Source organism: Leptopilina heterotoma, unplaced genomic scaffold (assembly GCF_015476425.1).
Source record: "Leptopilina heterotoma isolate Lh14 unplaced genomic scaffold, ASM1547642v1 Lhet_192, whole genome shotgun sequence".
NCBI classification, from domain to species: domain Eukaryota; kingdom Metazoa; phylum Arthropoda; class Insecta; order Hymenoptera; family Figitidae; genus Leptopilina; species Leptopilina heterotoma.
The window spans coordinates 313,603-340,544 of record NW_025110911.1 but is presented as its reverse complement, the minus strand read 5'-3'; the positions used below and the strand labels follow the sequence as shown (position 1 = coordinate 340,544).

At 22.5% G+C, this 26,942-nt stretch overlaps 1 protein-coding gene and 1 non-coding gene across 3 annotated transcripts in view; both read left to right on the top strand.

The window, feature by feature from the left end:
• LOC122500960 (protein roadkill) overlaps window positions 1-26,942 on the top strand; it is a 202,017-nt gene that overhangs the window by 62,241 nt on the left and 112,834 nt on the right. For both annotated transcript variants that reach the window (XM_043610143.1, XM_043610144.1), the window contains one exon: window positions 26,590-26,661. The gene's annotated coding sequence lies outside the window, so the exon portion shown is untranslated. The remainder of the gene's footprint in view (window positions 1-26,589; window positions 26,662-26,942) is intronic.
• Trnag-ucc lies at window positions 332-403 on the top strand. The gene has a single exon. It is a non-coding gene; the product is annotated as a tRNA-Gly (tRNA).

The following is a 26,942-nucleotide window of genomic DNA, read 5'->3' as shown; positions in this document are numbered from 1 at the left end:
TATCGATTAACTCTATTGATATAGAAATAATGATCTTTACTTTCACTTTTCAATTGACTTTATAATAGTTGTCTCATTGATTTAATGATTTTTTTTTTCTACTCGATTTAATAAGTCAATGAGGAACTATTATGAAAAATTTCACTAAATTATCACTGCACTAAAAAGTTGTTTTTTTTAATATGCAAAAATTATTTTGTTTATAAAATAAAATTTATGCTGCTTTTGCTATAATATAGTTTCCTAAGAACAAGTGAAAGTGTATAGGCAATTTGTAAATTTCGTCCCATTCGCCAAGTTTGAGTTGATACAGTTTCGCAGTTAATATAGTGCGATGGTGGTGTAATGGTCAGCATAGTTGCCTTCCAAGCAGTTGATCCGGGTTCGATTCCCGGCCATCGCACCCTATTTTTTATTTTTTCGATGCTCATTTTTTCAGTGTAAATAGAAAAATTCCTTTTCAATTTATTTTTTCTCTGGAATATTTTAAATAAAAATAATTTTTCTTCATAAATAATCAGGGAATTCAGGGAAAAATCAGGGAAAGTAAAATTGGTCAGGAAAATCAGGGAAAAGTCAGGAATTTTTAGTAAAAGTACTGGAAAAAATTGAATTTTAGAGAAGTTACAAATGATTGCAAAAATTCAATTATTTTCAAAAGTAATAAAATATTCTTCGCCAAAATTCAATTATGTTCAAAAATTAAAAAAAATTCTCGTCAAAATTCAATTATATTAAAAATAATAAAATTCTTCTCCAAATTTCAATTATTTTCAAAAAAATTTCCTCAATTCAATGATTTTCAATATCTACTATTTTAATAAAATTTTTCAAAAGAATTCAATTACTTAAAAAAACGGTTGATAAAATTCTAAGCAAACGATAAATTATTTTTATAAATAATACAAATTTCACAGGAATTTAACTATTTACAAATTTTTTTATCAATTTCTTCACAATAGTTCAGTTATTTTCATGAATAATAACATATTTTACAAAAATTCAATTATATTCATGAATAATAAAACTCATCATAGAATTTCAATTATTTTTAATACAATTATTTTAATCGAATTCCTCGAAAAATTTTATCATTTTTGAAAATTTTATTAAAATTCCTCAAAAAAATTCAATTAAGTTGATAAAATTCTTTATAATTCAATTTAGAGAAACATTCATTTATTCAGTAAATTATTTATTTTGGTATTTAAATAATTGAATTCTCGTGGAATTTTCCAATAAAAATCGATTTGAAAATGAATATTAATGAATATATTAAAAGCATTATAGCATGAATTTTTAAAAATAATTAATAAATTGAATTCTTTCGAAGAGTTTTAATAAAATTTTTGAAAATAATTACATTTTTCGAAGAATTGACTTAAAATTGTATTAAAAATAATTGAAATCCTGTGAAGAATTTTATTAATTTATGAAAGTAATTAAATTCTTGCAAATTCTTTATCAAATTTTTTTTTAATAATTGAAATAATGCGTAAAGAATCTTATTATTTATAAAAATAATTGAATTCCTGCAGTGAATTTTATTACAGTTTTTTTAAATAATTGAATTCTTTTGAGAACTTTTATTAAAATTGTAGATTTTGAAAATACTTGAATTTCAACGAAGAATTTCATTATATTCGTGAAATGTAATTAAATTCTTGCAAAAAATTTAAGAAAATAATTTCATTTTTCTAAGATTTTATTTTAAATTGTATTAAAAATAATTGAAATTCTCAGAAAAATTTCATAATTTATGAAAATAATGGAATTCCTATAACGAATTTTATCAAATTTTTTTTAAATAATTGAATTATTCATGTGAAAAGTTTTATTACTTGTAAAAATAATTGAATTCCTGCAACGAATTTTATTATATTTTATTTAAATAAATAAATTCTTCTGAGAACTTTTATTAAAATAGTAATTAAAGTCTTGCAAAAAAATTTTGAATATAATTTTATTTTTCGAGAAATTTATTTAAAATTGTATTAAAAATAATTGAAACCCTGTGAAGAATTTTATTATTTATATAAATAATTGAATTCTTGCAACGAATTTTATTATAATTTTTGTAAATAATTTAATTTTGTTTAAAGAATTTTATGAAATTTTGTAGTTTTAAAAATTTAAATAATTGAATTCTTGTGAAAATTTTATTGCCTATGAAAATAATTAAATTATTTCGAAGAAGTTTATTAAAAAATTTTGTAAATAATTGAAGTCCTGTAAAATTTTGCCAAGAATTTTATTAAAATTTTTAAAAATAATTTAATTTCGAAGAAGAATTTTATTATTTATAAAGATAATTGAAATTTTGAGAAGAATTTAAAAAAAATTTTTGAACATAATTGAAATTCTGCAAAAATTTTTTATAACTTTTGAAAATAATTGAATTTCTGAAATCATTTGTAACTTTTCCAAAATTCAATTTTTTTTTTTTAGTAATATTAACTAAAATTTTTCTATCAATCTAGTATTTATGAAAATTGTAAAAATTATTCATTAAATAATTTATAAGTAATAATTTTATGATAGTTCTTGAAGTTATTTCAAAAGAAATTATTGTAAGCTATAGAAAAAATTGAAGGTTTTGTATTAAAATTCGTGGTAATTTTATTGTTATGATTTCCCTGGAACAATTTTACTTACTCTGAATTTCCCCTGAATTTCCTGACCTGTGGCAACCAGGAAAAAATTAATTGAATTCTTGCAAAAGAATTTTATTAAAATTTTTTTAAATAATTGAATTCATTTGAAAAATTTTATTACTTGTAAAAATAATTGAATTCCTGCAATGAATTTTATTTTAATTTTTGTAAATAATTTAATTTTTTTTTTTGAAAAATTTTATGGAAATCTAAATTTTTATAAAACATGAAGATATGAATTACTCCGAGTCAAAGACTCGGAGTGATTCATATCTTCATGTTTTACAATAATATTTTTATCAGTTATTGAATTTCAAAATGTTTGAATTTGCATGTTTTGAAAAATTTTAATTTCTATGGAGTAGTTTTTAATTATAAATAGTAAATTTTAGTAATAATCAGTAGGTTTTAGCCTTTTTTTACCACTAATTATTTTTCAAATAAGATTTCTTCAAAATGGTTACGAATCTTTTTTTAATGAACGTATTGATCCTTTTAAATTATAGTAAAAAAAATAATTTAAATTTAGAAACTACAAAGAAATTTGAAATATTAATCCAACTAGTAGAAGAAATATTTATGAAAATTTTGTTATACAACAAACATAGAAGCGTGTATAAATGCATAATATTTTGATTTATTGTTTATGCTTACACACATAATAATGATAACTTTTCATAAGAGTTTAATTTACCGTGTGTTTTGTATTTGTTTTGGCAGCTTTTTAATAGTTGGGAAAAAATAGCAGTTTTTTAAATGCGCCCTTTTTTTCGGTTTAATGAACGTGTTGTATCAGGAAAAAAGAGTGAGTGAGAGAAAGAGGAAGCCCTTATATACTTTTTTTTTCTCATAATATTCGAGACAATGAAAAGTGCGAAGGGAATGAAAAGAGATGAGAAATACTTTGAACAATGGAAATATGGCGTGTAGAGGAGGACAATAAGAACGAAAGGGAATCGGTAAAGAACGTTGTGTGAGTGTTTGTGTGTGGGGGGGCCTTATTGACCAGTCCCATATACGCATTTGGCCAGACTAGAGGGCGCGAAATCACCCTTCAAGTTTGAAGGCGGTTCCTGATTCTTCTCTCCTATCTATCCCCTCGATATAGGAACTAACCCTCGTTGGGAGATTCCTTTTTTTTCACCTTCAACGTTTCCCTACGCTTTTAAGCCCCTTTTCGATAGACATTCATATATATGTGTGTATATATCTACTTTCTGCCTCTTGTCTAGACGTATATCCAATCTAAAGTTGTATTCACACGATAACAAAGACAATTCTTTTTTTTTTAATACAAAATATTAGTGTGAAACTTACTGATAACTGTGGCTTCAATTGTCTAAATATTTTTTTGTTTTTTTTTATTTTTTTATTTGACACTTTTTATTGGGTTCATTAAAATGTCAGGAACAGTTCTGGAAATTTTAGGTGACGGCTTTAAACTTTTCTGAACTGTTCAGAAAGAAACATTGTTTAGAATTTGACAAATTTTTATTCTTTGCGAAGTTTCTTGAAAAATTGCAGAACTGCTGCTGTAAAATTTTGTAATTTTAGAAAATTTAATGAACCGTTCTAGAGAATTTGATCGGTTTCTTTAATTTCACCCAAAGTATTTAATATTTTCAGGAATATTTTTTTTTACGAAATTAGTAAAAAATGTATAATTACTGTTGTGGAACATTGTAATTTTAATTGTAGAAAATTTAATGGACAGTTCTGGAAAATTTGAGTATCTTCGTTAATTTTTACCGAACCGTTCAGTATTTTCACGAATATTTTGTGTCTTCACGAAGTTAATAAAAAATAGTAAAACTACTTGCAGTTTTCAAATATTTAGTAGACCGGTTTTTAATTTCCCGAACCGTTCAGTATTTTTACGAATTTAATAAAAAAAAAACTGTAAAATTCGTTGATTAAAAAACTGTGTAACTACAGTTGCTTGTAATTGTTGTTGTGAAAAATTTACTGGACCGTTTTATATTTTCACGAACTACTCAGTATTTTTACGAATATTCATTTTTTTCACGAATTTGATAAAAAATCGTAATATTTGTTCATAAAAAACTAGAACTATAGTTGTAGATAATTATTATGGTAGAAATTTTCTGGACAATGAAAAATTTTCCCGAACTGTTCAATATATGTTAAGTTCAGTAAAAATTGTAGAACCGTACAAAAAAAATTTATAGCCGGAATAAAATTAAAACTCCATTCAAAAATGGATCATCCAATTAAAAAAACATCCAAACAATTTTAAAGAACCCATTTCTTTGCGAACCAAAAATAAGTTTTCAAAAAATATACCAAAAAACGATTATATATATTTTTTTTTTAAAAACCAATAAATTTTTTTTGTAAAGCTACATTAAGATTTCAAGGTTAACTCTTTAATGAGTATTTCAAATTAGTCTTATCGTAGGATGATAAGAAACGTTTTCATTTCCTTATCTTAAGAGAATATTTTTATGGAAGTGTAGTTAAAAAGTTGAAAGGAATATAAAAATTACAATTTGAAAAATGAAATTTCTGTTTTAAAATACTGTGAGACTTATAATGAGAATTGATATTTATATATACCAACAATATCCTTCCTAAAAATGTTGTGAAAGTTATGTATAGCTAAATCGTTCGTTCTACATTTCAGAATGTTTCGTAAGTAAAGATTTTTTTTCTTCTTCTTAAAGTTACAGATAAAGGAGAACTTTGCCAAAGAGAGATGTATATAGATAAAAGATTCAAAAAATTTTTAGTTTCTATTTATTTTTTCTTCAGAAAAGGAATTAGAGATTTTTTCCCCCGAATAGAATTAGCGTTATTGCCCCACCCTAAGAATAGGGTTATTTTTCATTTAAAATATAATTAGGGTTATTTTATTTTACAAATGAATTCTTTTAAAAAAGAATTAGCGTCGTTTTGCCCTCCCAAATAATAATTAGCATTATTTTTCTCCTTATAAAGAAATTAGCGTTATCCCCCCCCCTCGAAAAAAAATTAACGTTATTTTTCTCACAGAAAGAATAGAATTAGCGATTCTTCTCCGAAAAAAATTAGCGTGTTCTTTCCCTTCAATAAAAATTAGCGTTATTTTTCTCACAAAAAAGAAGTAGTGTTATTTTCTTCTAAAAAAATTTGTGTTATTTTCCTAAAAAAAAGATAATCGACGTTAATTTTTTCCCAAAAGAAAAATTTTTGTCCTAAAAAAAATTAGTGTTACTTTTCTCCTAAAAAATTAGCGTTTATTTCTTCTAAACAAATAACTAACGTCACTTTTGTCCCAAAAAATTAGCGTTTTTTTTCTCCCACAAAAAATTAATGTTATTTAAAGAAAAAAATTTTTATTATTTTATTCCTAAATAATTAGCGTTATTTTTCTTCCAGAAAAAAATTAGCGTTATTTCCCAACAAAATGATAATTAGCGACTTTTGTCCCAAAAAAATTAGCGTTCTTTTTCTCCTACAAAAAATATTAGTGTTATTTTCATAAAAAAAGATTTTCACTATTTTTCTTCTAAAGAATAAAATAAGCGTTATTTTTCTCCCAGAAAAAATTAGCGTTATTTTCTCCTAAAAAAATAACTAACGTCACTTTTCCCCCCAAAAAAATTAGCGTTATTTCCCAACAAAATGATAAATAACATTACTTTTCTCCTAAAAAATTCGCTTTATTTTCCGACAAAAAATAATCAGCGTTACTTTTCTCCCAGAAAGAAAAGAATTAGCGATTTTTGTCTTAAAGAAATAATTAGCCTTCTTTTTCTCCTACAAAAAAGATTAGTGTTATTTTCATAAAAATAATTATCATTATTTTTCTCCTAAAGAATTAGCGTTATTTTCCAAAAAAAAAATAATAGCTTCATTTTCTCCCAAAAAAAGTTATTGTTCTTTTTTCCTGAAAAAAGAAGTAATTACTGTTATGTTTCCAAAAAAAAAAAAATTACTGTTATTTTTCTCCAAAAAAAATTACTATTTTTTTCTCCCAAAAAAATGAAGTAGCGTCATTTTCATCTTCCTATTGATACTAAGAGACAATTTAGGGATAAAAACACTCGACGAAAGTGATTCGCAATTTCTAGAAAGTACAAAGTGTATGCTTGTCGAAAGTTTTTTTTTTTTTTTTTTATCATAGTTGTGGAAATAATTCGTCCTTCTTGAATTGGTGAAAACGAGCGATCACGATTGAGAACACCGACACTATACAAAGTTTGAAGCGAGAGAGTCTCTCTCACTCACTCACTCATACACACATCTGCCACCCTCTTACCGATCACCCTCACCTCGACGAATCAGTCGGTTTGCTTTACTGAAGAGAAAGAGGAACCCTCGCTTTCCTTACTCCATCTGCCACCCACAGAGAGTTGAGTCGATTTGCCTTGAGAGTGTGATAGAGAAGGAAGGATGTATTTGAATATGTGTGTGTGTATTTGTGTGTATTTGTGTATTTGTGAGGAGAGAAAATACGATAAACGTAAAGGAGGGAAGTTGTATTCCCTGGAAAATGCCTTTTAGAAGTCCTCGAACCTGATCGACTGATTGAAGAGCTTTTCACTCACATATTTAAATATCTCCTTGGTTACCCGAATTTAGAAATCCTTTTCGCAAACATTTTACATACATCTCAAAGATAAAATTTCACTTAAACTCTAATAGTGTGAATTATATGTCAGTGGAATTACTATTTGTGTTAGAAAATTAAAAAAAAAATTTATTTAGTATTTACAACTTAGAGAAAAAAATCTATAAATAGAACAATTAGAAATTTTATTACATTACCAGGAATTTTATGCCAAACCGAGAATTTTTCACAAAATTAGAAAAAGTTTTAAATTATTTTAATTTGTTTTTAAAAAATCGCTTTTTATTTCAATTTTTATAGACATTTATACTGTTCTCTAAATTGGAATTAGTTACAAATAATTAATTTGATAGTAAAAAATTAGTCACTGATTTAAATACAGTATATGTGAATAAATTTTTAAAAAATTATCGAATTAATATAAATTTTGTCAAATTCAACTAAAAATAATTAAATTTGTTATAGAATTTAATTAAAAACTTTTTAACAAATCGAATTTTCAAAGTAATTTTAATTTAATAATTGATAAATAATTAAATTTCATAAAGAGTCACATTCTAATGTATTCATGTTTCTTTGTGCGGAGATTAATATTTAAAATTTTTATTAGTTAATTTAAAAAAAGAGACTGACTTAAATTTTTTTAATAAAATTGAATTTTTGCAAAGTTCTTTTGAAAATTCTGAAAAATAAGAATTTTGAAATTTTTCAATTCTGTTGTTTCAAGATAATTGAATTTTTATAAACAAATAATTAAAAATTTTTAAATTAATATAATGAAATTCAACGCAGAATTTAAATTATTATTAATACAATTTTAATCAAATTCCTCTAAAAATGTAATTATTCTTACAATTTTTATTAAAATTTGTCGAAAAAATTCAATTATTTCTAGAAACTGAAAAAAAAATCTTCTCCATAATTCAATTATTTGCATAAATAGCAAAATTCTTCAGAATTACCAAATTCCTTTGAATATTATTTTTAAAAAATATTCTTCACAAGAATTCAATTATTTTCATAAATTTCCATAAAATTCTAAAAAAAACAATTCAATTATTTTCAAAAGTAATATAATTCTTTGCAGAAATTCAATTATATTTAACAATTTTTTTTAAAATTCTCCTCAAAATTTCAAATATTTTTAAAAATAATTAAATTTTACTCCGAAATTCAATTATTTTCAAAAATTATCATAAAATTTTCCAAGGGAATTCAATTATTCAAAAAAAATTTTATAAAATTCTACGACAACATTTAAAATTATCTTCATAAAATAATACAAATTTCACATAAGTTAAATTATTTCCTCATTTTTTATAAATTTCTTCGTAATAATTCAATTTTATTAAATTTAAAATAAAGTTTGTTGATAAAATTCTCTTTGAACCTCGAAATAATTATTCAAAAATAATATTTTTACAGGGATTCAATTATTTTCGTAAATAATAAAATTCTTTTTAGGAATTCAATTATTTTAGTAAATTAATAAAACTCATTGCAGAAATATCATTATTTTTAATTAAATTTTAATCGAACTCCTCGAAAAGAATTACTAAAAATTTTATTAAAATTCGTCGAAAGAATTCAATTATTTAAAAATTTGTTGATAAAATTCTTTATTATTCAATAAATTATTTTTTTTTGTATTTAAATAATTGAATTCTAGTAGAATTTTCTAATATAAATAAAATTGATTTTAAAATGGATATAAGTTAAAATTTTAGATAAAAATTGAATATTAAAATCAATATAGCGTGAATCTTTATAAATAATTGATTTTTGAAATTAATTTTTTGAAAAAGTTGAATATTGAATTTTTTTATATTATTTTAAGTTTTTATTTTCTAATATTTATTTAATTGAAGAATTTACGAATAATTGAAATTTCGTATAATTGAATTATGTAAAGAAATTAGTTTGAAATTAGTTCGAACGCTGAGTTAAATTTTACTAATTTTTTTCTAAAATCTACTTTGTACATAGCAAAATGCATAGAATTTTAAAACAAAAGTAGGGTTGTGTAATAAAAATTTGTATTAAAAATATATAGAAATTTTAATTTAGGAAAAGAAAAAGATTAAAAAAATATCAATAATTAACAGAGAAAGATTAAAAAAAACAATCCCCTTTTTGAAAAATAAAATCCTCTTTTTTTTACCTAATATTACATGAAAAAATCATTGTAATTCCTGCGATATTTAAAACATTTGGAAAATTATTTATTTTTTTTTTATTATTTTGAAACTGAATTATTTTGATAGAATTGAGGAGCTAGATTCTATAATAATTACAAAATATTTCGTCATTTTAATAAATTATTTACTGTTCTGTTCTTTTTTTGTTATTTTCTGTTTACTCGGATGCTCACTTTATTGAAATATAGAAAATAGATATTTGATGTAATTTATTTTCAATTGAAAACAAATTAACACACTGATATAGGTAATTATACTCAGTTTGGTTCATCTCGTTTGTGAGAGAACTTTCATGCCGTCTGGACGGGAACTCTTGGAATTATAATTGGCGCGAAATTCAAATTTCCTAAAGTTCGTACAATTAAATAATTAAAAATGAATTTAAAAAAATCAATGGCGAAATTGGTCCTATTTTGTACATAATTCTTTTTATGTTTGTTTCATCGCACTTACATAATTCAGCAAAAATTAAACTGTCTTCGAAAATCCGACCCGTGTCACATTACGAAATAACGAGCAAATAATTTCTTAATAACCTAACAAAAAAAATCCACTTCACCACAAGTGATCTGTTTTCAAAAAAAAAAAAAAAAATTCACTTCAATTTCTTTATAAAATTCCAAATGTCGAAATTCAAAGACAAGAGAAAAATGGGTAAAATGAAAAATGACTATTGCGATAGGAGTTCTTTTTTTTTTTGCTGGGATAAGATGAAGAAGTGATAGTGAAAAGATAAGGATCGTTTGAATAATTGACTATATGGGAATTAGCCGTGAAAGATAAATGAATAGTGTATATCTCCTTTTTCTTTTTAAAAGAGGCTTAAAAAGCACAATCCACTTTCCCCCGCTGCCAATATCGATACGTCATCGCTTGCTTTTCGAATCCTTGAAAACGTCTCAACTTTCTCCACTGCCACGCTTTCTACTTTGTTTCCTCTACCATTCTTTTGTATACACGTTTCTCTCTAAGGTCCAAATAACGCAGGACTCACGATCTTAGACGAAAGGTATAAAATTGGAAGTGACCTGGAAATGAAAATGAGGTCTTGGTACCTCTCGAATTTTGTTGAAAAATATACGATCGCAAAAAATTCAGATTCTGTTTTTTTTCAATTTTTCTTTTGTTTTAAAAAAAATGTATTATTATAAATATCGAGATTGCGAAATGCAAAAGATTGGAAGAAATTAACTGTTTTTGAAATTATTTGTGTCTATTCGAGAATAAGTTTTAGTTGTTTTGGTTTTTAATAAGCATTTAGGCATTTAATCGAATGATTTTTACTCGATATTCAGTTTTGTTTTCTATAACTATAATTTCAGTTTTCTTCTGCTATACCGTTTCCAAAATATTTAATTGGAAAAATCACTATATTGAAAATACATTCCATTGTACACTTTTTTTGACACAATTATTTATCATTTATTTAAACTTTTTTGTAATTTATTTTAACAATTTTTATAATTTATTTTGACCTTTTTATCATTTATCAATTATAAGAAAACTAAAAATGAAGATAATGGAACTTAGGAGAATCGCTTATGCTTATAGTGCATTTACTTCGTCTCGTTTGTGAGAGAACTTTCATGCCATCTGGACGGCAATTTGCAGAGTTGTAATGGCGCGAAATTCAAAATTAATATAAAAAAAACAAAAAAATAACTCTTGGGGATTATTAGACTATTATTTACATTTTTTTAACAGTTATTTATTTTGTGTTTTCATTATTTAGAAACTTAACTATTTTAGAATAATAAAAAGTCGTGTTTACCGTCTTAGTAAATTCACTCTACTTTTTTAGTAAAGATATAGAAAAAAAAGGAAATACAAAACAGTAAATAATAATATTTTCAATTCAATTTAAAATTGTACGATATTTAATTAATTATTAAAAATAATGGATTTGTAGAAGAATTTAAAATAAGAAGACTAAAAAAATTGAATTTTAAAGAAGATACAAATGATTTCAAGAATTCAATTATTATCGAAAGTAATAAAATTCTTCGCGGAACTTCAATTATGTTCAAAAATGTTTTTAAATTCTAGTCAAAATTTAAATTATCTTTATAAATAATAAAATTCTTCTCCGAAATTCAATTATTTTCAAAAATTTTCCTCAATTCTATGATTTTTGATATTTACTATTTTAATAAAATTTTCCCAAAGAATTTAATTATTATAAACACAATTTTCACAAAACTATTCGAAAAAGCAATTATTTTTAAGAATCATAACATTCTTCTCAGGAATTCAATTATTTTCAAAAATTTTTTAAAATTCAATTATTTTCAATATCTAGTATTTTAATAAAAAATCTCCCAAAAAAATTCAATTATGTATAGGTATTAGAAATAAATTTTTTTAAATTCTTTATAAACATTCAATTATTTTCATAAACAATAAAATTTTCACAGGAGTTCAATTTTTATAATACACAAATTTCATAAAATTTTTTCGAAAAAAATCAATTATTTAAAAAGAGTCTTATAAAATTCTTTACAAGAATTAAATTATTTACAAATTTTTAATGAATTTTTTCTTAGGAATTCAATTCTTTTCATAAATAATGAAACTCGAAGAATTTTAATTATTTTTAACACAATTTTAATCGAATTCCTTAAAAATTAATTATTTTTAAACAATTTTATTGAAATTCGTCAAAAAAATTGCATATTATTTAAAAATTTGTTGATATAATTCTTTATGAGAATACAATTTCAATTCAATTATTCAATAAATTATTTATTTTCGTATTTCAATAATTGAATTCTTGTAAAATTTTCTAATAAAAATTGATTTTAAAATGAATTACATTAAAAATTTTAGATAATAATAGAATATTAAAAGCATTTTATAGCATGAATTTTTAAAAAAGTTTGATTGAATTTTTTTAAAAATTATTTTAAGTTTCTATTTTCTAATCTATATTTAATTGAAGAATTTTCGAATATTTGAAATTTCATAAAATTGAATTAGTAACCAATTCATTTGAAAATTCGTCAAAAAACTTTTTCTTAAAATTATTAAAAGTAGTTGATTTAATAAAGAATTTTATTTTAAAATTCTACAATAAATAATAATTGATTTAAAATGATGATAATAATTTTGAAAAAGTTACAGTTAAAATATAAATATAAATAATGATTTTATCACTCGTTTATTACAATCCAATTATTTCTAAAAATTCATGCTATTCAATGCTTTTAATATTCAATTATTATCTAAAATTTTTGTTAAAATTCATTTTTCAATCAATTTTTACAAGAAAATTTGATGAGAATTCAATTGTATGAATACAAAAAAAAAATAATTTATTGAATAACGAAATGCTTCTGACAATTGATTTCTCATAAAGAATTTTATTAACAAATTTTTAAATAATTGAATTCATTCGACGAATTTTAATCAATTTTTTAAGAATAATTACATTCTTCGAGGAATTCGATTAAATTTTTATTAAAAATAATTGAAATTCTGCGTTGAATTTTATTATTTATGAATATAATTGAATTTCTAAAAAAAATTTATTATTTACGAAAATAATTGAATTCTTGCAACGAATTTTTTTAATTAAAAAAATATTTGAATTCTTGTAACGAATTCTTTTGGGATTTTTGAAAATAATTGAATTTTTGAAGAAGAATTTTATTATTTATGAAGATAATTAAAATTATTACTAGAAATTGTTAAATATTTTTGAAAATAATTGAATTCCTGTGATATTTTTATTATTTATGAAAATAATTAAATGTTTTCTTAGAATTTTATCAAAATTTGTTTTAAATAATTGAATTCTTTGGTAAAATTTTATCAAAATAGTGAATATTAACAATCATTGAATTTAGAAAAATTTTTGAAAATAATTGAAATTTTTCCAAAAAGTTTATCAAAATTTTTGAAAATAATTGAATTTCGGAGAAGAATTTTATTATTTACAAAGAAATTTTGACAAGAATTTTGAAAAATTTTTGAACATAATTTAATTTGAACGAAGAATTGTGTTGCTTTCTTAAATGGTTCGTAATTTTTAATTTTTGTTTCATAAAGTCTGTATTTTTAAAATACTTTCACTGGTTCGAGCCCTGTTAGATTTATAATGAATTATTTTTATCCAACTGAAAAATATTTTCTCATATCAATATATTGTTGACAATTTGATATTCTGAATAAGAAGAAAAATTTACTGTACTGTTAAGATTTACAGAAAAATAATATACCCATAATTTTGTCAGAGGTTCACTGATAATTCTCATTTTGCTCCATCTCGTTTATGAGAGGATTTTCATGCCACCTGGACGGGAGTTTACAAAATTACAATGGCGGGAAATTCAAATTAAATTTTTAAAAAATATTTCAAGTTGGAAGAAAAATTCCAAAATTACTCCACTGGAAATTGAAAAATAGCAAATTTTGTACAAATTTCTCTTTTTGTAAGCAACGAATAAAAGGGATATTTTTCATATTTAGAAAAACGACGAAAAATTAACAAAAACTTATGAGCAATATCGATTACACATCTCTCGCATATATTCAGTGTGAGGAATTTAATAGTGACGAAGAAATGCTCCACAGTTGTTTTATAAGCATATATACAAATAAATGCTTATAAAACAACTGTGGAGCATTTCTTGTCAATGTTTTAATGTGCAAAAACATTAACCCTGTGGAGAAGTAATGAGGTCACTTTTTCTGATGGCAATCCCTTGCGCTCTTATATATATATTAAATGTACATACAAACATATACACTAAAAAGTTTAAGTACGCTTGTAAACTAAAAACGCGTGAGACCTGGCAATCCTGACGGATACTGTGTGAGAAGTTATATCAGACGAATGTGGAGTAAAACGTGTGTAGATCCCGACTGGAGTGTGTGGCATAAGGCGTAATCGTGGCTCGAAAACGAGACGAGACGCGAGGTGAAGAGAGTTGACCTACTGTCGCAAAGTGGCTCAGGGACGTCGCTGTCCAAATCATTTCCCCCCTCATCACCTCTCTCGACCCATCATTCGATGTATACGCGTATTATATGAGCGCATGTATTTTCTATCCAAGCTACTTCCATTTTTTTTCCTCTTTCATTCACCCACCCTTTTCCCTCTCTTTGGCTCTCTTTTGACCATTTGGGGGTTTTTTTTTCTTCTCTCCTTCACAGCGGCTTCTTTTTTCTCTCCCACATGGTCTGTGTGTGTGAGTATACCCTTAACAATCATTGAACCCCAATAAGGATTACCCTTCGACATTACACCCCTGTTCTATTTTGACCCTCAAAGTATTAGTTCAAAAAAAAAAGCCTTCGATAAAATAATCGACGGTTACGTGTATTAAAACAGCAGAGCGATTCTTCTTTATAGGGAATGTAATAAAAATGACCAAAGAAAGAGATATTAGACAACTTCCGCCGAAACGATACACACATTGTGATATTTATTGGATTCCGCCGGAAATATATTCGACTCTAGGAGAAATGTGCTATCTCGACATTTTAATTTCGAAATTTTTGTTTTCTTTTCGACAAAGAATACAAATTAAGAACGGAAGAAATATTCTTTGAAAATTAATTTTCTACATTATTCCAAATGCAGGGTTCGAATTAGGTCCGTAAATCACTGCTGTCAGATTGGAAGATTTTTCTTCAAATCTGAAGAAAATTAAAGCAATCCACGATATTTGAAGAATTTAAAGAAATATTGTAAAAACTTTCAAAAAGATTTTTTGAAAATTTTGCAAAGGCTGTGAATATATCAAATTATGAAAATATTTATAAACATTTAAATGATATAAATTTACCATTTTTTTAAAGATAAATTATAATTTTTGTTTTTAACATTCTTGATTATAATTAAGTTATTTTCGAAAATTTTAATAAAACATTCTTTGGAAGAATTCAATATTATTTTTATAAACAGTCAAATTCATCGCAGGAATTCAATTATTTTCAAAACAAATTTAATAGAATTTTACAAAAAGATTCAATTATTTAAAAAGAATTTTAATAAAATTCTTATTAAGAATTGAATTATTTTCAATAATTTTAATAGCATTCTTAGGAAAAATTTGATTTTTTTTATAAATACCTATAATTAGAGATGTGCAAAAAGCTCGAAAAGTCGAGCCGAGCCGAGCCGAAATTTTTTCGGGCCGAGCCGAGCCGAGCCCGAGCCGGCTCGATGTATCGAGTACTCGAAATTTTCGAGTACTCGAGTGACTTCGAGTACTCGAAAAATTCGAGTACTCGGGTAAATTCGAGTACTCGATTAAATTCGAGCACTCGAGTGAATTCGAGTACTCGAATGGATTCGAGCTTTTGACTTACTAAAAAAACTATTAATAAGTAAAAAATTTCGAATTTTTTTGAATTACTGAATCAATATTTCTATTTGCTAAATATAATAAATGCGAAAATTCTATGAATTTTCTCTAGAACTCGAATTTACTCAGAGCTCGAAAAAATTCGAGTACTCGAATTCCCTCGAGTGCTCGAAAAATTCGAGTACTCGAATTAACTCGAGTACTCGAAACTATTCGAGCTTTTTACACAGCTCGGCTCGGCTCGAACTCGGCTCGAGCTCGAACTGATTAGGCTCGGCTCGGCTCGGCCCGAAAAATGAAAAGCTCGAAAAAGCTCGCTCGAGCCTCGAGCCTCGAGCTTTTTGCACAACTCTACCTATAATAATATTTTTTTGCGAGAATTCAATATTATTTTCAATACAATTTTAATTATTAAATTTTCTCGAAAGAATTCAATTATTTAAGAAAATGTTTTTGATAAAATTCTTCCAAAGACTTTAATTTTTTTTTCAAATTTTTTGATAAAAACTTTGCAACAATTTAGTAATTTTCAGTGCATTGATTTTTAAAATTCAAAAAAAAAGGTCAGTAAAGTCCGTAATTTGATTGAGAAAAAATGAAAAGTTTGTAAATTGTTTAGCAAAATTTTCGAGAAATTATAAATGATTTCAGAAACTCAATTATTTTCAAAAGTATAATAAAATTCTTCGCAAAAATTAAATTGTTTTAAAAAATTTTTCAAAATTCTCATCAAAATTTTAATTATTTTTAGAAATAATTAAATTCTTCTCTAAAAATCAATTATTAAAGAAAATTTAATAAAATTCTAAACGCAAACCTTCAATTTATTTCTCATAAAATAATAGAAATTTCACAGAAATTCAATTATTTACTACAAGTTTTTTTTTATAAATTTCTTTGCAATAATTCAATTATTTTCATAAATAATAATGTTTTTACAGGAATGCAATTATTTTCGTAAATAATAAAATTCTTTTTTGGAATTCAATTATTTTCCAAAATAATAAAACTCATTGCAGAATTTCAATTATTTTTAATACAATTTTAATCGAATTTGTCGAAAGATGTAATTATACTTAAAAAAATCTAATTAAAATTCGTCGAATGAATTCAATTATTTAAAATTTTGAATTTAATAATTATTTCCAATGTATATTCAATTAAATTTCTTGAAAGAATTTAATTATTTTTAAAAATTATTTTAATTTAATTCTTCGTAGCAGAAATTTAATTATTTTCAAAAAATCAAAAAAAAAAAAAATTGTCTTCAACATTTCAAATGATTTTAATAAAATTCAATACAAAATTCAATTGTTTTTGCATAAATAATAGTATTCATCATAAGAATTCAATTATTTTCAAAAATCTTAATAAATTTCATGACAAAATTTCAATTACTTTTAAAAAATTGTTCTTAATTCAATGATTTTCAATATTCTAAACTACTTTAAAAAAATTTCTCAAAAGAATTCAATTATTTACAGAAAATTTTTAATAACATTCTACACGAACATTTAATTTTTTTCGGAAAAAAAATTTCACAGGAATTCAATTCTTTAAAATAGAATTTGAATAAATTTTTTCGAAAAAATCTAATGTTTTAAAAATGACATTAAATTCTTTGCAGTAATTCAATTATGTTCATAAATTTTAAAATTCCTTTTAGAGATTAAATTAATTTTATTAATAATAAAATCATTCGGAGAATGGCAATTATTTTCATTGATAACAATATTCATTACAAGAATTCAATTATTTTAAAGAATTTTAATAAAATTCATTTGTAAAATTTCAATTATTTAAAAAAAATTTCCTAATTCAATAATTTGTATATTAATTATTTTAATAAAATTTCTCAAAAGAATTCAGTTATTTGAAAACAATTTTGACAAAATTCTACACAAATATTCAATTATTTTCTAAAATAATAAAAGTTTCACAGGAATTTAATTATTAAAAATAGAATTTGCATAAATTTTTTTGTAAAAAGTCAGTTGTTTGAAATTTTTTTATAAAATTCTTCCCAATAATTCAATTATTTTCATAAATAATAAAATTAATTGCAGAATTTCAATTATTTATAAATTTGTAGATAGGTACAATTCTGTATGGGATTTTAATTTTAAGAAACATTCAATTATTCAATAAATTATTTATTTTTGTATTTAAATAATTTAATAATTCTAGTAGAATTTTCTAATAAAAATTGATTTAAAAATTAATTTCAGTTGAAATTTTAGATAATAATTATTGAATATTGAATTTTTAGAAAGAATTGAATTTTTTTTATATTATTTTAAGTTTTCATTTTCTAATATATATATATTTAATTAAAGAATTTACGAATAATTGAAATTTCGTTAAATTGAATATTGTAAACAAATGGATTTGAAAATTGTCAAAGAATTTTTTCGAAAATTATTAAAAATAATCAATTTAAGAAGGAGTTTTAGTTAAAAATTCAAGAAAATAATAATTGAATTGATAATAATTTTATCACTCTGTCATCTTTAATTAATTATTTGACTCGAACTGATTATATTTTTGTCAGTATAATAACGAAATATTGAAAGAAATTTCCGCTTACAATATAGGGTAACTGTACCAATTGTCGAGGGTTTTAGGCAACATGTGACTTTGACATTTTTTTTCTCGGAAGTAAATGCACTTTAAAATTTGATTTTTGTATATTTGGACGAAGGATCTAATAATGTTTAATATTAATATTTATTTTTTTAATATAAACTAAATTGTTAAGCAAAAAATATATTTAAAAGTCAATCGAGCAAAAGCACCATTTGTCGATGGTCTTGTGCTAATTTCTCGAGGGTCTGTTCCAATTGTCGAGGGTATGACATTTTTAAACATATAACCCAATATAACCTAACAATTAACCTGTACAGATATTAGAAAATCGAGTAGATATTTATTTTTTAGATAAAAATATTATAGAACATTACCAGAAAACAAATATATTTATTTAACTATAATTGAATAATTTATAATATCGATATAAAACATTTTTATAGTAGATGATACAGGACAGAAAATTATTTAACTGTTTTTTAAACTTTTATAAATATAAGTTAATTAAATTTAATCAATTTTGTTAATCAGACATTAATTGAAAAAATAAATTAATTTAAGTCACATTAAATTTGTAAACGAATAAAATAAACTTTTATTACGAACTGTAAATATAATGGTTAATTATAATTAAACTATAGTACAAAATTTTTTAGTTTTAAATAATGAATTTTTTTTCGGTCTTCCTCGTTTTTTTGGTTGATTATTTTCTGTTGGTTGTAAATTTTTGGAGCATTTTTTTTCTTTTTCTCTGTACCTATAAATGTTTGGCATTTATGTTTGACGTTTAGTAAATAAACACTTAACCATCGATAAATGGTGCATCAGCGAAAAAAGTGACTACACCAATTTTCGAGTCATTACCTCGAAAAATGGAACTGTCAAAAAAAAGGAACCAAATACCGATGATTTGCTTTTAAAAAATATTAAATATTTTTTTTTAACAAAAAAACATGCATACAAAATTAATTTAGTTCGTGTACAAAATTATAATAATAATTTTGTACACAAAAAGTCATTATAAATACGTTTAATTTGCATTTCTAAAAATCTGTTTTAATCAACCTGAAGTATTAAGAAAATGGAGATTCGTGTAAATTTCACAGCAGTGAATTATAATATTAATTAAAAAATTATTTTAGTAGAATCGCTACGAAATTTGTATATATAAATATACAGTTGAAAATACAAAGATTATTTAGAAATTTTTTTTGTTCCTAAATATTATATATTATACTATTTATCTAAAAAAGAAAATTATTATCCTCGACAATTGGAGCACCCTCGGCAATTGGTGCAGTTACCCTAAATACGTTTAATTTACATTTCTAAAAATCTGTTTTAATCAACCTGAAGTATTAAGAAAATGGAGATTCGTGTAAATTTCACAGCAGTGAATTATAATATTAATTAAATAATTATTTCAGTAGAATTGCTACGAAATTTGTATATATAAATATACAGTTGAAAATACAAAGATTATTTAGAAATTTTTTTTGTTCTTAAATATTATATATTATACTATTTATCTAAAAAAGAAAATTATTATCCTCGACAATTGGAGCACCCTCGGCAATTGGTGCAGTTACCCTATTATTATTGTAGTTAAAATATTAATTTTGGTGGTAATTGTTTTCTCTCGAAATTGAAATGGATTTCAAGTGCAGGAAGTGAGAGATAATTCTCAATTGAGAATGTGATGATCGATGAAAGCTTTTTAAAAGCGTTAAATAAATTGACGTAAACAGATATATGATGAGGCACACGTGAACAAAGTTGTGAAAGTAAATTTGGTCATTGTTAGTTCTAAAAAAAGGTACTTTCGAATGAATAAATCGTATAATCGAAAGCAAGTAAAGGGCATCAAGGGGCACGTGTACCAATACGGATCTTTTTTTTTTTCTTCTTTTTTTTATCATGGCACACAGGGTATTGGGGCGTTTCCATGACTCGCAGCAACCCGGAGATAAATCCACGATAATGCCATCGACGCTCACGTTCTATGTATTTCTATACTAAAACCAACATGCAGAACTTGAATTATGCACACCGATTGACGACTTCAATCGTTCTCTCTCTCTATCTCTCTGGATGCATTATACGAGAGCGGAAATTAACTTCTTGGCAAAGCTTTCGTAAACTATTTTTTATGTAACTAATTTTTTTTTTTTTTTTTTTTTTTTTTTTTTTGTGAAGATGGATATTTTTTAAAGAAAGGTATTTTTTGATAAAGTTCATCCAAAATTCAATTATTTTCATAAATAATAAAATTTCCACAAGAATTCAATTAATTTGGAATATCATTTTCAAAAACATTTCACAATAATTCAATTACTTTCACTAATAATAATATCTTTCATGGAAATTTAATTTTTAATAAAATTCCAAGGAAGAATTCAATTATTTTCATAAATAATAAAACTCATCAAAGAATTTTAATTATTTTTAATTAATTAATCAAAAATTTCAATTATTTTCACAAATAAAGTTTTACACAAGAATTCAATTTTATTTAAAATAAAATTTTTATAATATTTATTACATTTCGAAAAAAATAATTATTTAACGCAATGATTATAAAAATTTATTATGAAGAATTTAATTATTATTCAAAAATAACAAATTATTTCACAGAAATTCAATTCTTTTTTAACATTTTAATAAAACTTTTCGCAATAATTCAATTATTTTCATAAATAATAAAATTCTTCTCAGGATTTAATTATTTTTGAAGATTTTAATAAAATTCTTTGCAAAATTTCAATTATATTCATAAATAATAAAATTCATTTGCAGGATTTCAATTATTTTAAATACAATTTTAATTAAATTTTTTTGAAATAACTGAATTATTCTTTCAGATTTTAATAAAGTTTTTTCCAAGAATTCAATAATTTACATAATAATTTTTCGAAAGAATTCAATTATGTCAATAAATAGCAAAATTATTCCCGAAAATTCAATTATTTTGAGGCATTTTAATAAAATTCTTTGCACTAATAAATTATTTTCATAAATAACAACATTCATCACAAGAATTTAATTGTTTTTTAAAGTAATAATTTTTTTCTTGTAAATTCAATTATTTTAAAAAACTCTAATAAAATCGTTCGCGAGAATTCAATTATTTTCATAAATAATAAAATTGTTACAAGAATTCAATTATTTTTAAAAATTCGTTGCAATAATTCAATTACTTTCATAAATAATAAAATTTTTGCAGGAAGTCAATTATTTTTATGAACAATAAAATTCTTCTCAGTAATTCGATTATTTATTTTTGTATAATTAAATAATTGAATTCTCGTTGAATTTTCTAATAAAAATTGATTTAAAAATAAATTTCAGTTAAAATTTTAGATAGTAATTGAATATTTAATGCATTATATATAGCACGAATTTTTAGAAATAATTGAATTTTAAAATGGTCTCAAATTAAAATTTTTGAAAATCTCAATTATTCAATTATTTTCAAAAGTAATAATATTCTTCGCAAAAATTAAATATTTTTCAAAAGTAATAAAATTCTTCTTAGGGATTCAATTATTTTTACAAATAATAAAACTCATTGCAGAATTTCAATTATTTTTAATATAATTTTAATCGAATTTCTCGAAGAATGTAATTATTCTTAAAAATTTTTATTAAAATTCGTTGATAGAATTCAATTATTTGAAAATTTGTTGATAACGATTCTTTATGGGAATTGAATTTTAAGAAACATTCAATTATTCAATAAATTATTTATTTGAATTTTATTTGTATTTAAATAATTGAATTCTAGTAGAATTTTCTAATAAAAATTGATTTAAAAATTAATTTCAGTTGAAATTTTAGATAATAATTGAATATTAAAAGCAATATGGCGTGAATTTTTAAAAATAATTGAAATTTTGAAATTAATTTTTTTGAAGAAGTTAAATTGAATTTTTTTTTTAAATTATGGCAATTTTATATTTTCTAATACATATTTAATTGCAACCCTATATAAATAATAATTATTATAATTATAGTAATAATGAATAATTAATAATTATTAATTAATTATTTAACTGATATAATTTTATAATTCGCAGGAAGAAAATAATTTCGCTTAAGTCTTGTGTAAATATTTATTCCAAAAAGTGAAAATTTCTTCTCCAATACAACGAATGATGTAATAAAAACCCCATCAACTATAATTCGAACACTTTTCTTTTCAAATAGCAAATTAACAAGTAATTCTCAAAGAGAAAGAAATAATTTGAAAGAAAAAAAACAATTTGAAAAAAAACATTTTAAATAAAAAACAATTTGAAAGATAAAAATTAAATAATTCGAAGGAAGAAAAAAATAATAATTCGAAAGTTAGGAATGAATTATTATTAGTCCTTAATAAATGTCTTGTAAAAGAGACTAAAGATTGTCAATCTATGTTGATGAACTTGATTATTATTCTGTAATCCATCACAATGTTGAACGATGTCGCGCCTTACGGAGCACTTAGACGATTACAGTTCATTCGCATAATTTATTACAGCTATTACATTTAATACATGTGCAACTTACGCAGTATAATTCATTCCTGGCGATCGTTTCTTAACAACTCTTTTAAATCACAGATGTGTTTTGTCGTTAAACGTGCATTCTCTGTCATTTTTTTTTCCTCTCTTCTTTTCAACTGCATTGAGGAGAAAGCCTGATAAGAAACCAACTATAAATTACAATTCATGTTACAACACGAACAATCTTAATGATTGTTGTTTATTTGCTCAGTTTAAATGATACTTAATCGTAAGAACAAAACAAAACGAGAGAAAAAGAGAATCGTATTACCGAAATTAATGTTCTTTTCCTTTTAATGAGTTTAAGAAAATTATGTAATATTCCGATGCTATCGATTTATTTTTTGTTAAATGCTGAATTATTAATCTTTTACTGGGAAAAAATTATTTGTATTAATATTATTTATTAACTTAACTATTATGATAATTAATTTATTATTAATTATTATTATCTATTTTATTATTAACAATTTTTTTTATTTATTTATTTGTCTATATCTTTAAATCAATTATTTTTAATAATTTTTTAAAAAGTTTTTTAATAATTTTCAAATCTATTTGTTTACAATTCAATTTTACACGAAATTTCGTTTATTCGGAAATTCTTTAATTAATTATATATTAGAAAATAAAAGCATAAAATAATTAAAAAAAAACAGTTAAACTTTTTCAAAAAAATTAATTCTGCAGAATTGTTAGTTAAAAGTATGAAAAATTTAGATTTTCAAAGATTTAAATTTAAAACCTATTTCAAAATTAATTTTTTTTCTAAAAACTTACGCTGTAATGCTTTTAATGTTCAGTTATTATCTAAAATTTGAACTGAAATCCACTTTTTAATCAATATTTATTAGAAAATTCTATGAGAATTTAATTATTTATTATTTTATTTCTTTATTTTACAATCAATTAAGTACAAAAATAAATAATTTATTGAATAGTTGAATGTTTCTCAAAATTGAATTATCATAAAGAATTTTAACAATAAATTTTAAAATCATTAAATTCTTTTGACGAATTTTAATAAAATGTTAAAAAAAATTACATTTTTTTTGTGGAATTCAATTAAAATTGAATTAAAAATAATTGAAATTCTGCGATGATAATTATTATTTATGAAAAGAATTGAATTCTTGCGAAGAATTTTAATAAAATTTTTGAAAAAAATTTAATTCCTGAGAAGAATTTTATTATTTATAAAAATAATTGAATTCCTGCGAAAATTTTATTATTTATGAAAGTAATTTAATTATTGCAACGAATTTTTAAAAATAATTGAATTTCTGTGAAGAATTTTATTATTTTTAAAAATAATTAAATTTCTATGAAAATTTTATTATTTATGAAAATAATTGAATTTATTCTTGCAACGTATTTTATTATTTATTAAAATATTTGAATTCTTCCAACGTATTTTATAATTTTTATGAAAATATTTGAATTCTTGCAATGAATTCTTTTGGGATTTTTGAAAATAATTGATTTTTTGGAGAAGAATTTTATTATTTGTAAAAATAATTGAATTCCTATGAAAATTTAATTATTTATGAAATTAATTGAATTCTTGCAACGAATTTTGTTATTTATAAAAATATTTGAACTCTTGCAACGAATTCTTTTGGGATTTTTGAAAATAATTGAATTTTTGAAGAAGAATTTTATTATTTATGAAGATAATTAAAATTATTACGAGAAATTGTTAAAATTTTTTGAAAATAATTGAATTCCTGAGAAGAATTTTACTATTTACGAAAGTAATTGAATTATTGCAACGAATTTTTAAAAAAAAAATTGAATTCCTGAGAAGAATTTTATTATTTATAAAAAATAATTGAATTCCTATGAAAATTTAATTATTTATGGAAATAATTGAATTCTTGCAACGAATTTTGTTATTTATAAAAATATTTGAATTCTTGCATCGAATTCTTTTGGGATTTTTGAAAATAATTGAATTTTTGAAGAAGAATTTTATTATTTATGAAGATAATTAAAATATTTTTATTATTTATGAAAATAATTAAATGTTTTCTTAGAATTTTATCAAAATTTGTTTTAAATAATTGAATTCTTTGGGAAAATTTGATTAAAACAGTAGATATTAAAAATCATTGAATTGAGAAGATTTTTTTTTAAATAATTGAAATTTTGTCAGAAAATTTATTAAATTTTTTGAAATTAATTGAATTCCGGAGTAGAATTTTTTTTCAACTTTTGAACATAATTGAATTTTTAGAATCATTTGTAAGTTCTTGCTTCAAATACGCAGAAATTTTTATTTTGAATATAGCTTTTTCAGATTTAAATAAAATTTGTATGTTTCAATTAAATTTTAATTTGATAATAATTCAGCATGAAATTGGTTCAAACAAATAAATTTTTATTTCTCTCCGAGGGTATTGATAAAAAATAATGATTAATGATAATTCGAAATAAATAACAAGTAATAATAGAAAATAATTTAAAATAAATTATGAATAATAATTCAAAATAACAAATAATAATTCAAAGTAAATGATGAATAATAATTCGAAGTAGATGAATGACAATTTGAAATAAATAATAAATAATAATTCGAAATAAATAATTAATGGACCACTTAAGGTGATTGTAGTTCCAAACAATGGAATTCGGAATTATTAATAAAATCTCTATTTGCCTTAAACAATTATATGTACAGCAATATTGAAATGAAAAACATATTTGTTTTCTACTTTTAAAAGAGTTTTTGGTTTGAAGCCAGTAAAGTTATTGGTAATAAATTTTTAAAAATGGAAAGTGTATTTTTTTCTGTTTGTTTTCGAAAGTTTTCACTCGTTGAATGAAAAAGAATCGAATATTTTTCCTAAAGACCTGACACATTGTTATGTATAGACGAATGCATTTCATATACAAACGGTTCAGAAGTGAAAATCAATGGTTTGACCCAGGTCGTTTGGACTTTCGAATTACCTCTTTTCTACGGTTTTGCGCCACTCGCTATTTTACTATATCTATACACAATTTTACTCTCTTCTACTTCCATTGAAATTCACAGGCTTTTGTTATTTAATTTTTACAGAAATTCGAAATATTCAAAGTGACAAAATTATATTCTTGTACCTGAATATATTGTGAAGTATAAAAAATTAGAAGGAAATTTAAATTATTTATTATATTATATTTTAGTATATTTATTATATTTATATTATTATTGAATTTAAAAATTTATGGTCATTAATTATTTTAATTTAAAAATGTATGGCCATTTATTATTTTAATTTAAAAATTATTATTTTCGAAACAAATTATTGTAAGAATAATATAATAAAATAATAATAATTATATTATTATAATAATGGTTAATAATTATTTATTTATTACTATATTAGGTAATATTTGTTATTATTTTCAGTAATAATAGTGTTTTAGTAATTTTACCTACGACTAAAATTAAATGTGATAAAAAATTAACAATCGCTGAAATTAACTTCATCTCATTTACGAGAGATTTTTCATGCCATCTGGACGGCAACTGGTAGAATTAAAATGGCGCGAAATTTAAATTTAATACAACGAAGAAGAAAATCAATTGTAAATAAAAATATTTTTTTGTTTCATAATTGCTCCAATATTTAAATTTAATACATTGTTTTTTTAAGCATTGTCTGAAAAAAAAGAAAAAAAATATTATTAGAAAATAATATTTCTAAATAATAAAAAACTGTTTATTTTTCCTTTCAGATGTTGGCATAGTGATCTGGTGTTTATTGAGAAAGTCATGTAGATCCGATTCTTTAAAGCTGTTGTTATAAGGTAAGAAAATTGATTTTCTTTTCTCTATAAGATTAAAAAAAATTTTTTATCTAAACTCCAGTGGAAGCGCTATAAATTCCTAAATATATGACTCAGGAATTGTTCGAAAAATTTCGAAACAAAGAATATACGGATGAAATTGGTATATTAGAAAGTTTTGGAAACGTTTTTATGTAATAGTATAATTTTCGCTATTCTATATATTATTTATCCTTTCCCCAAGAATGAAATTAGAGGAAAAAAATTTTTTTTTATTATCCAAATATAAATTTTGATAAAAT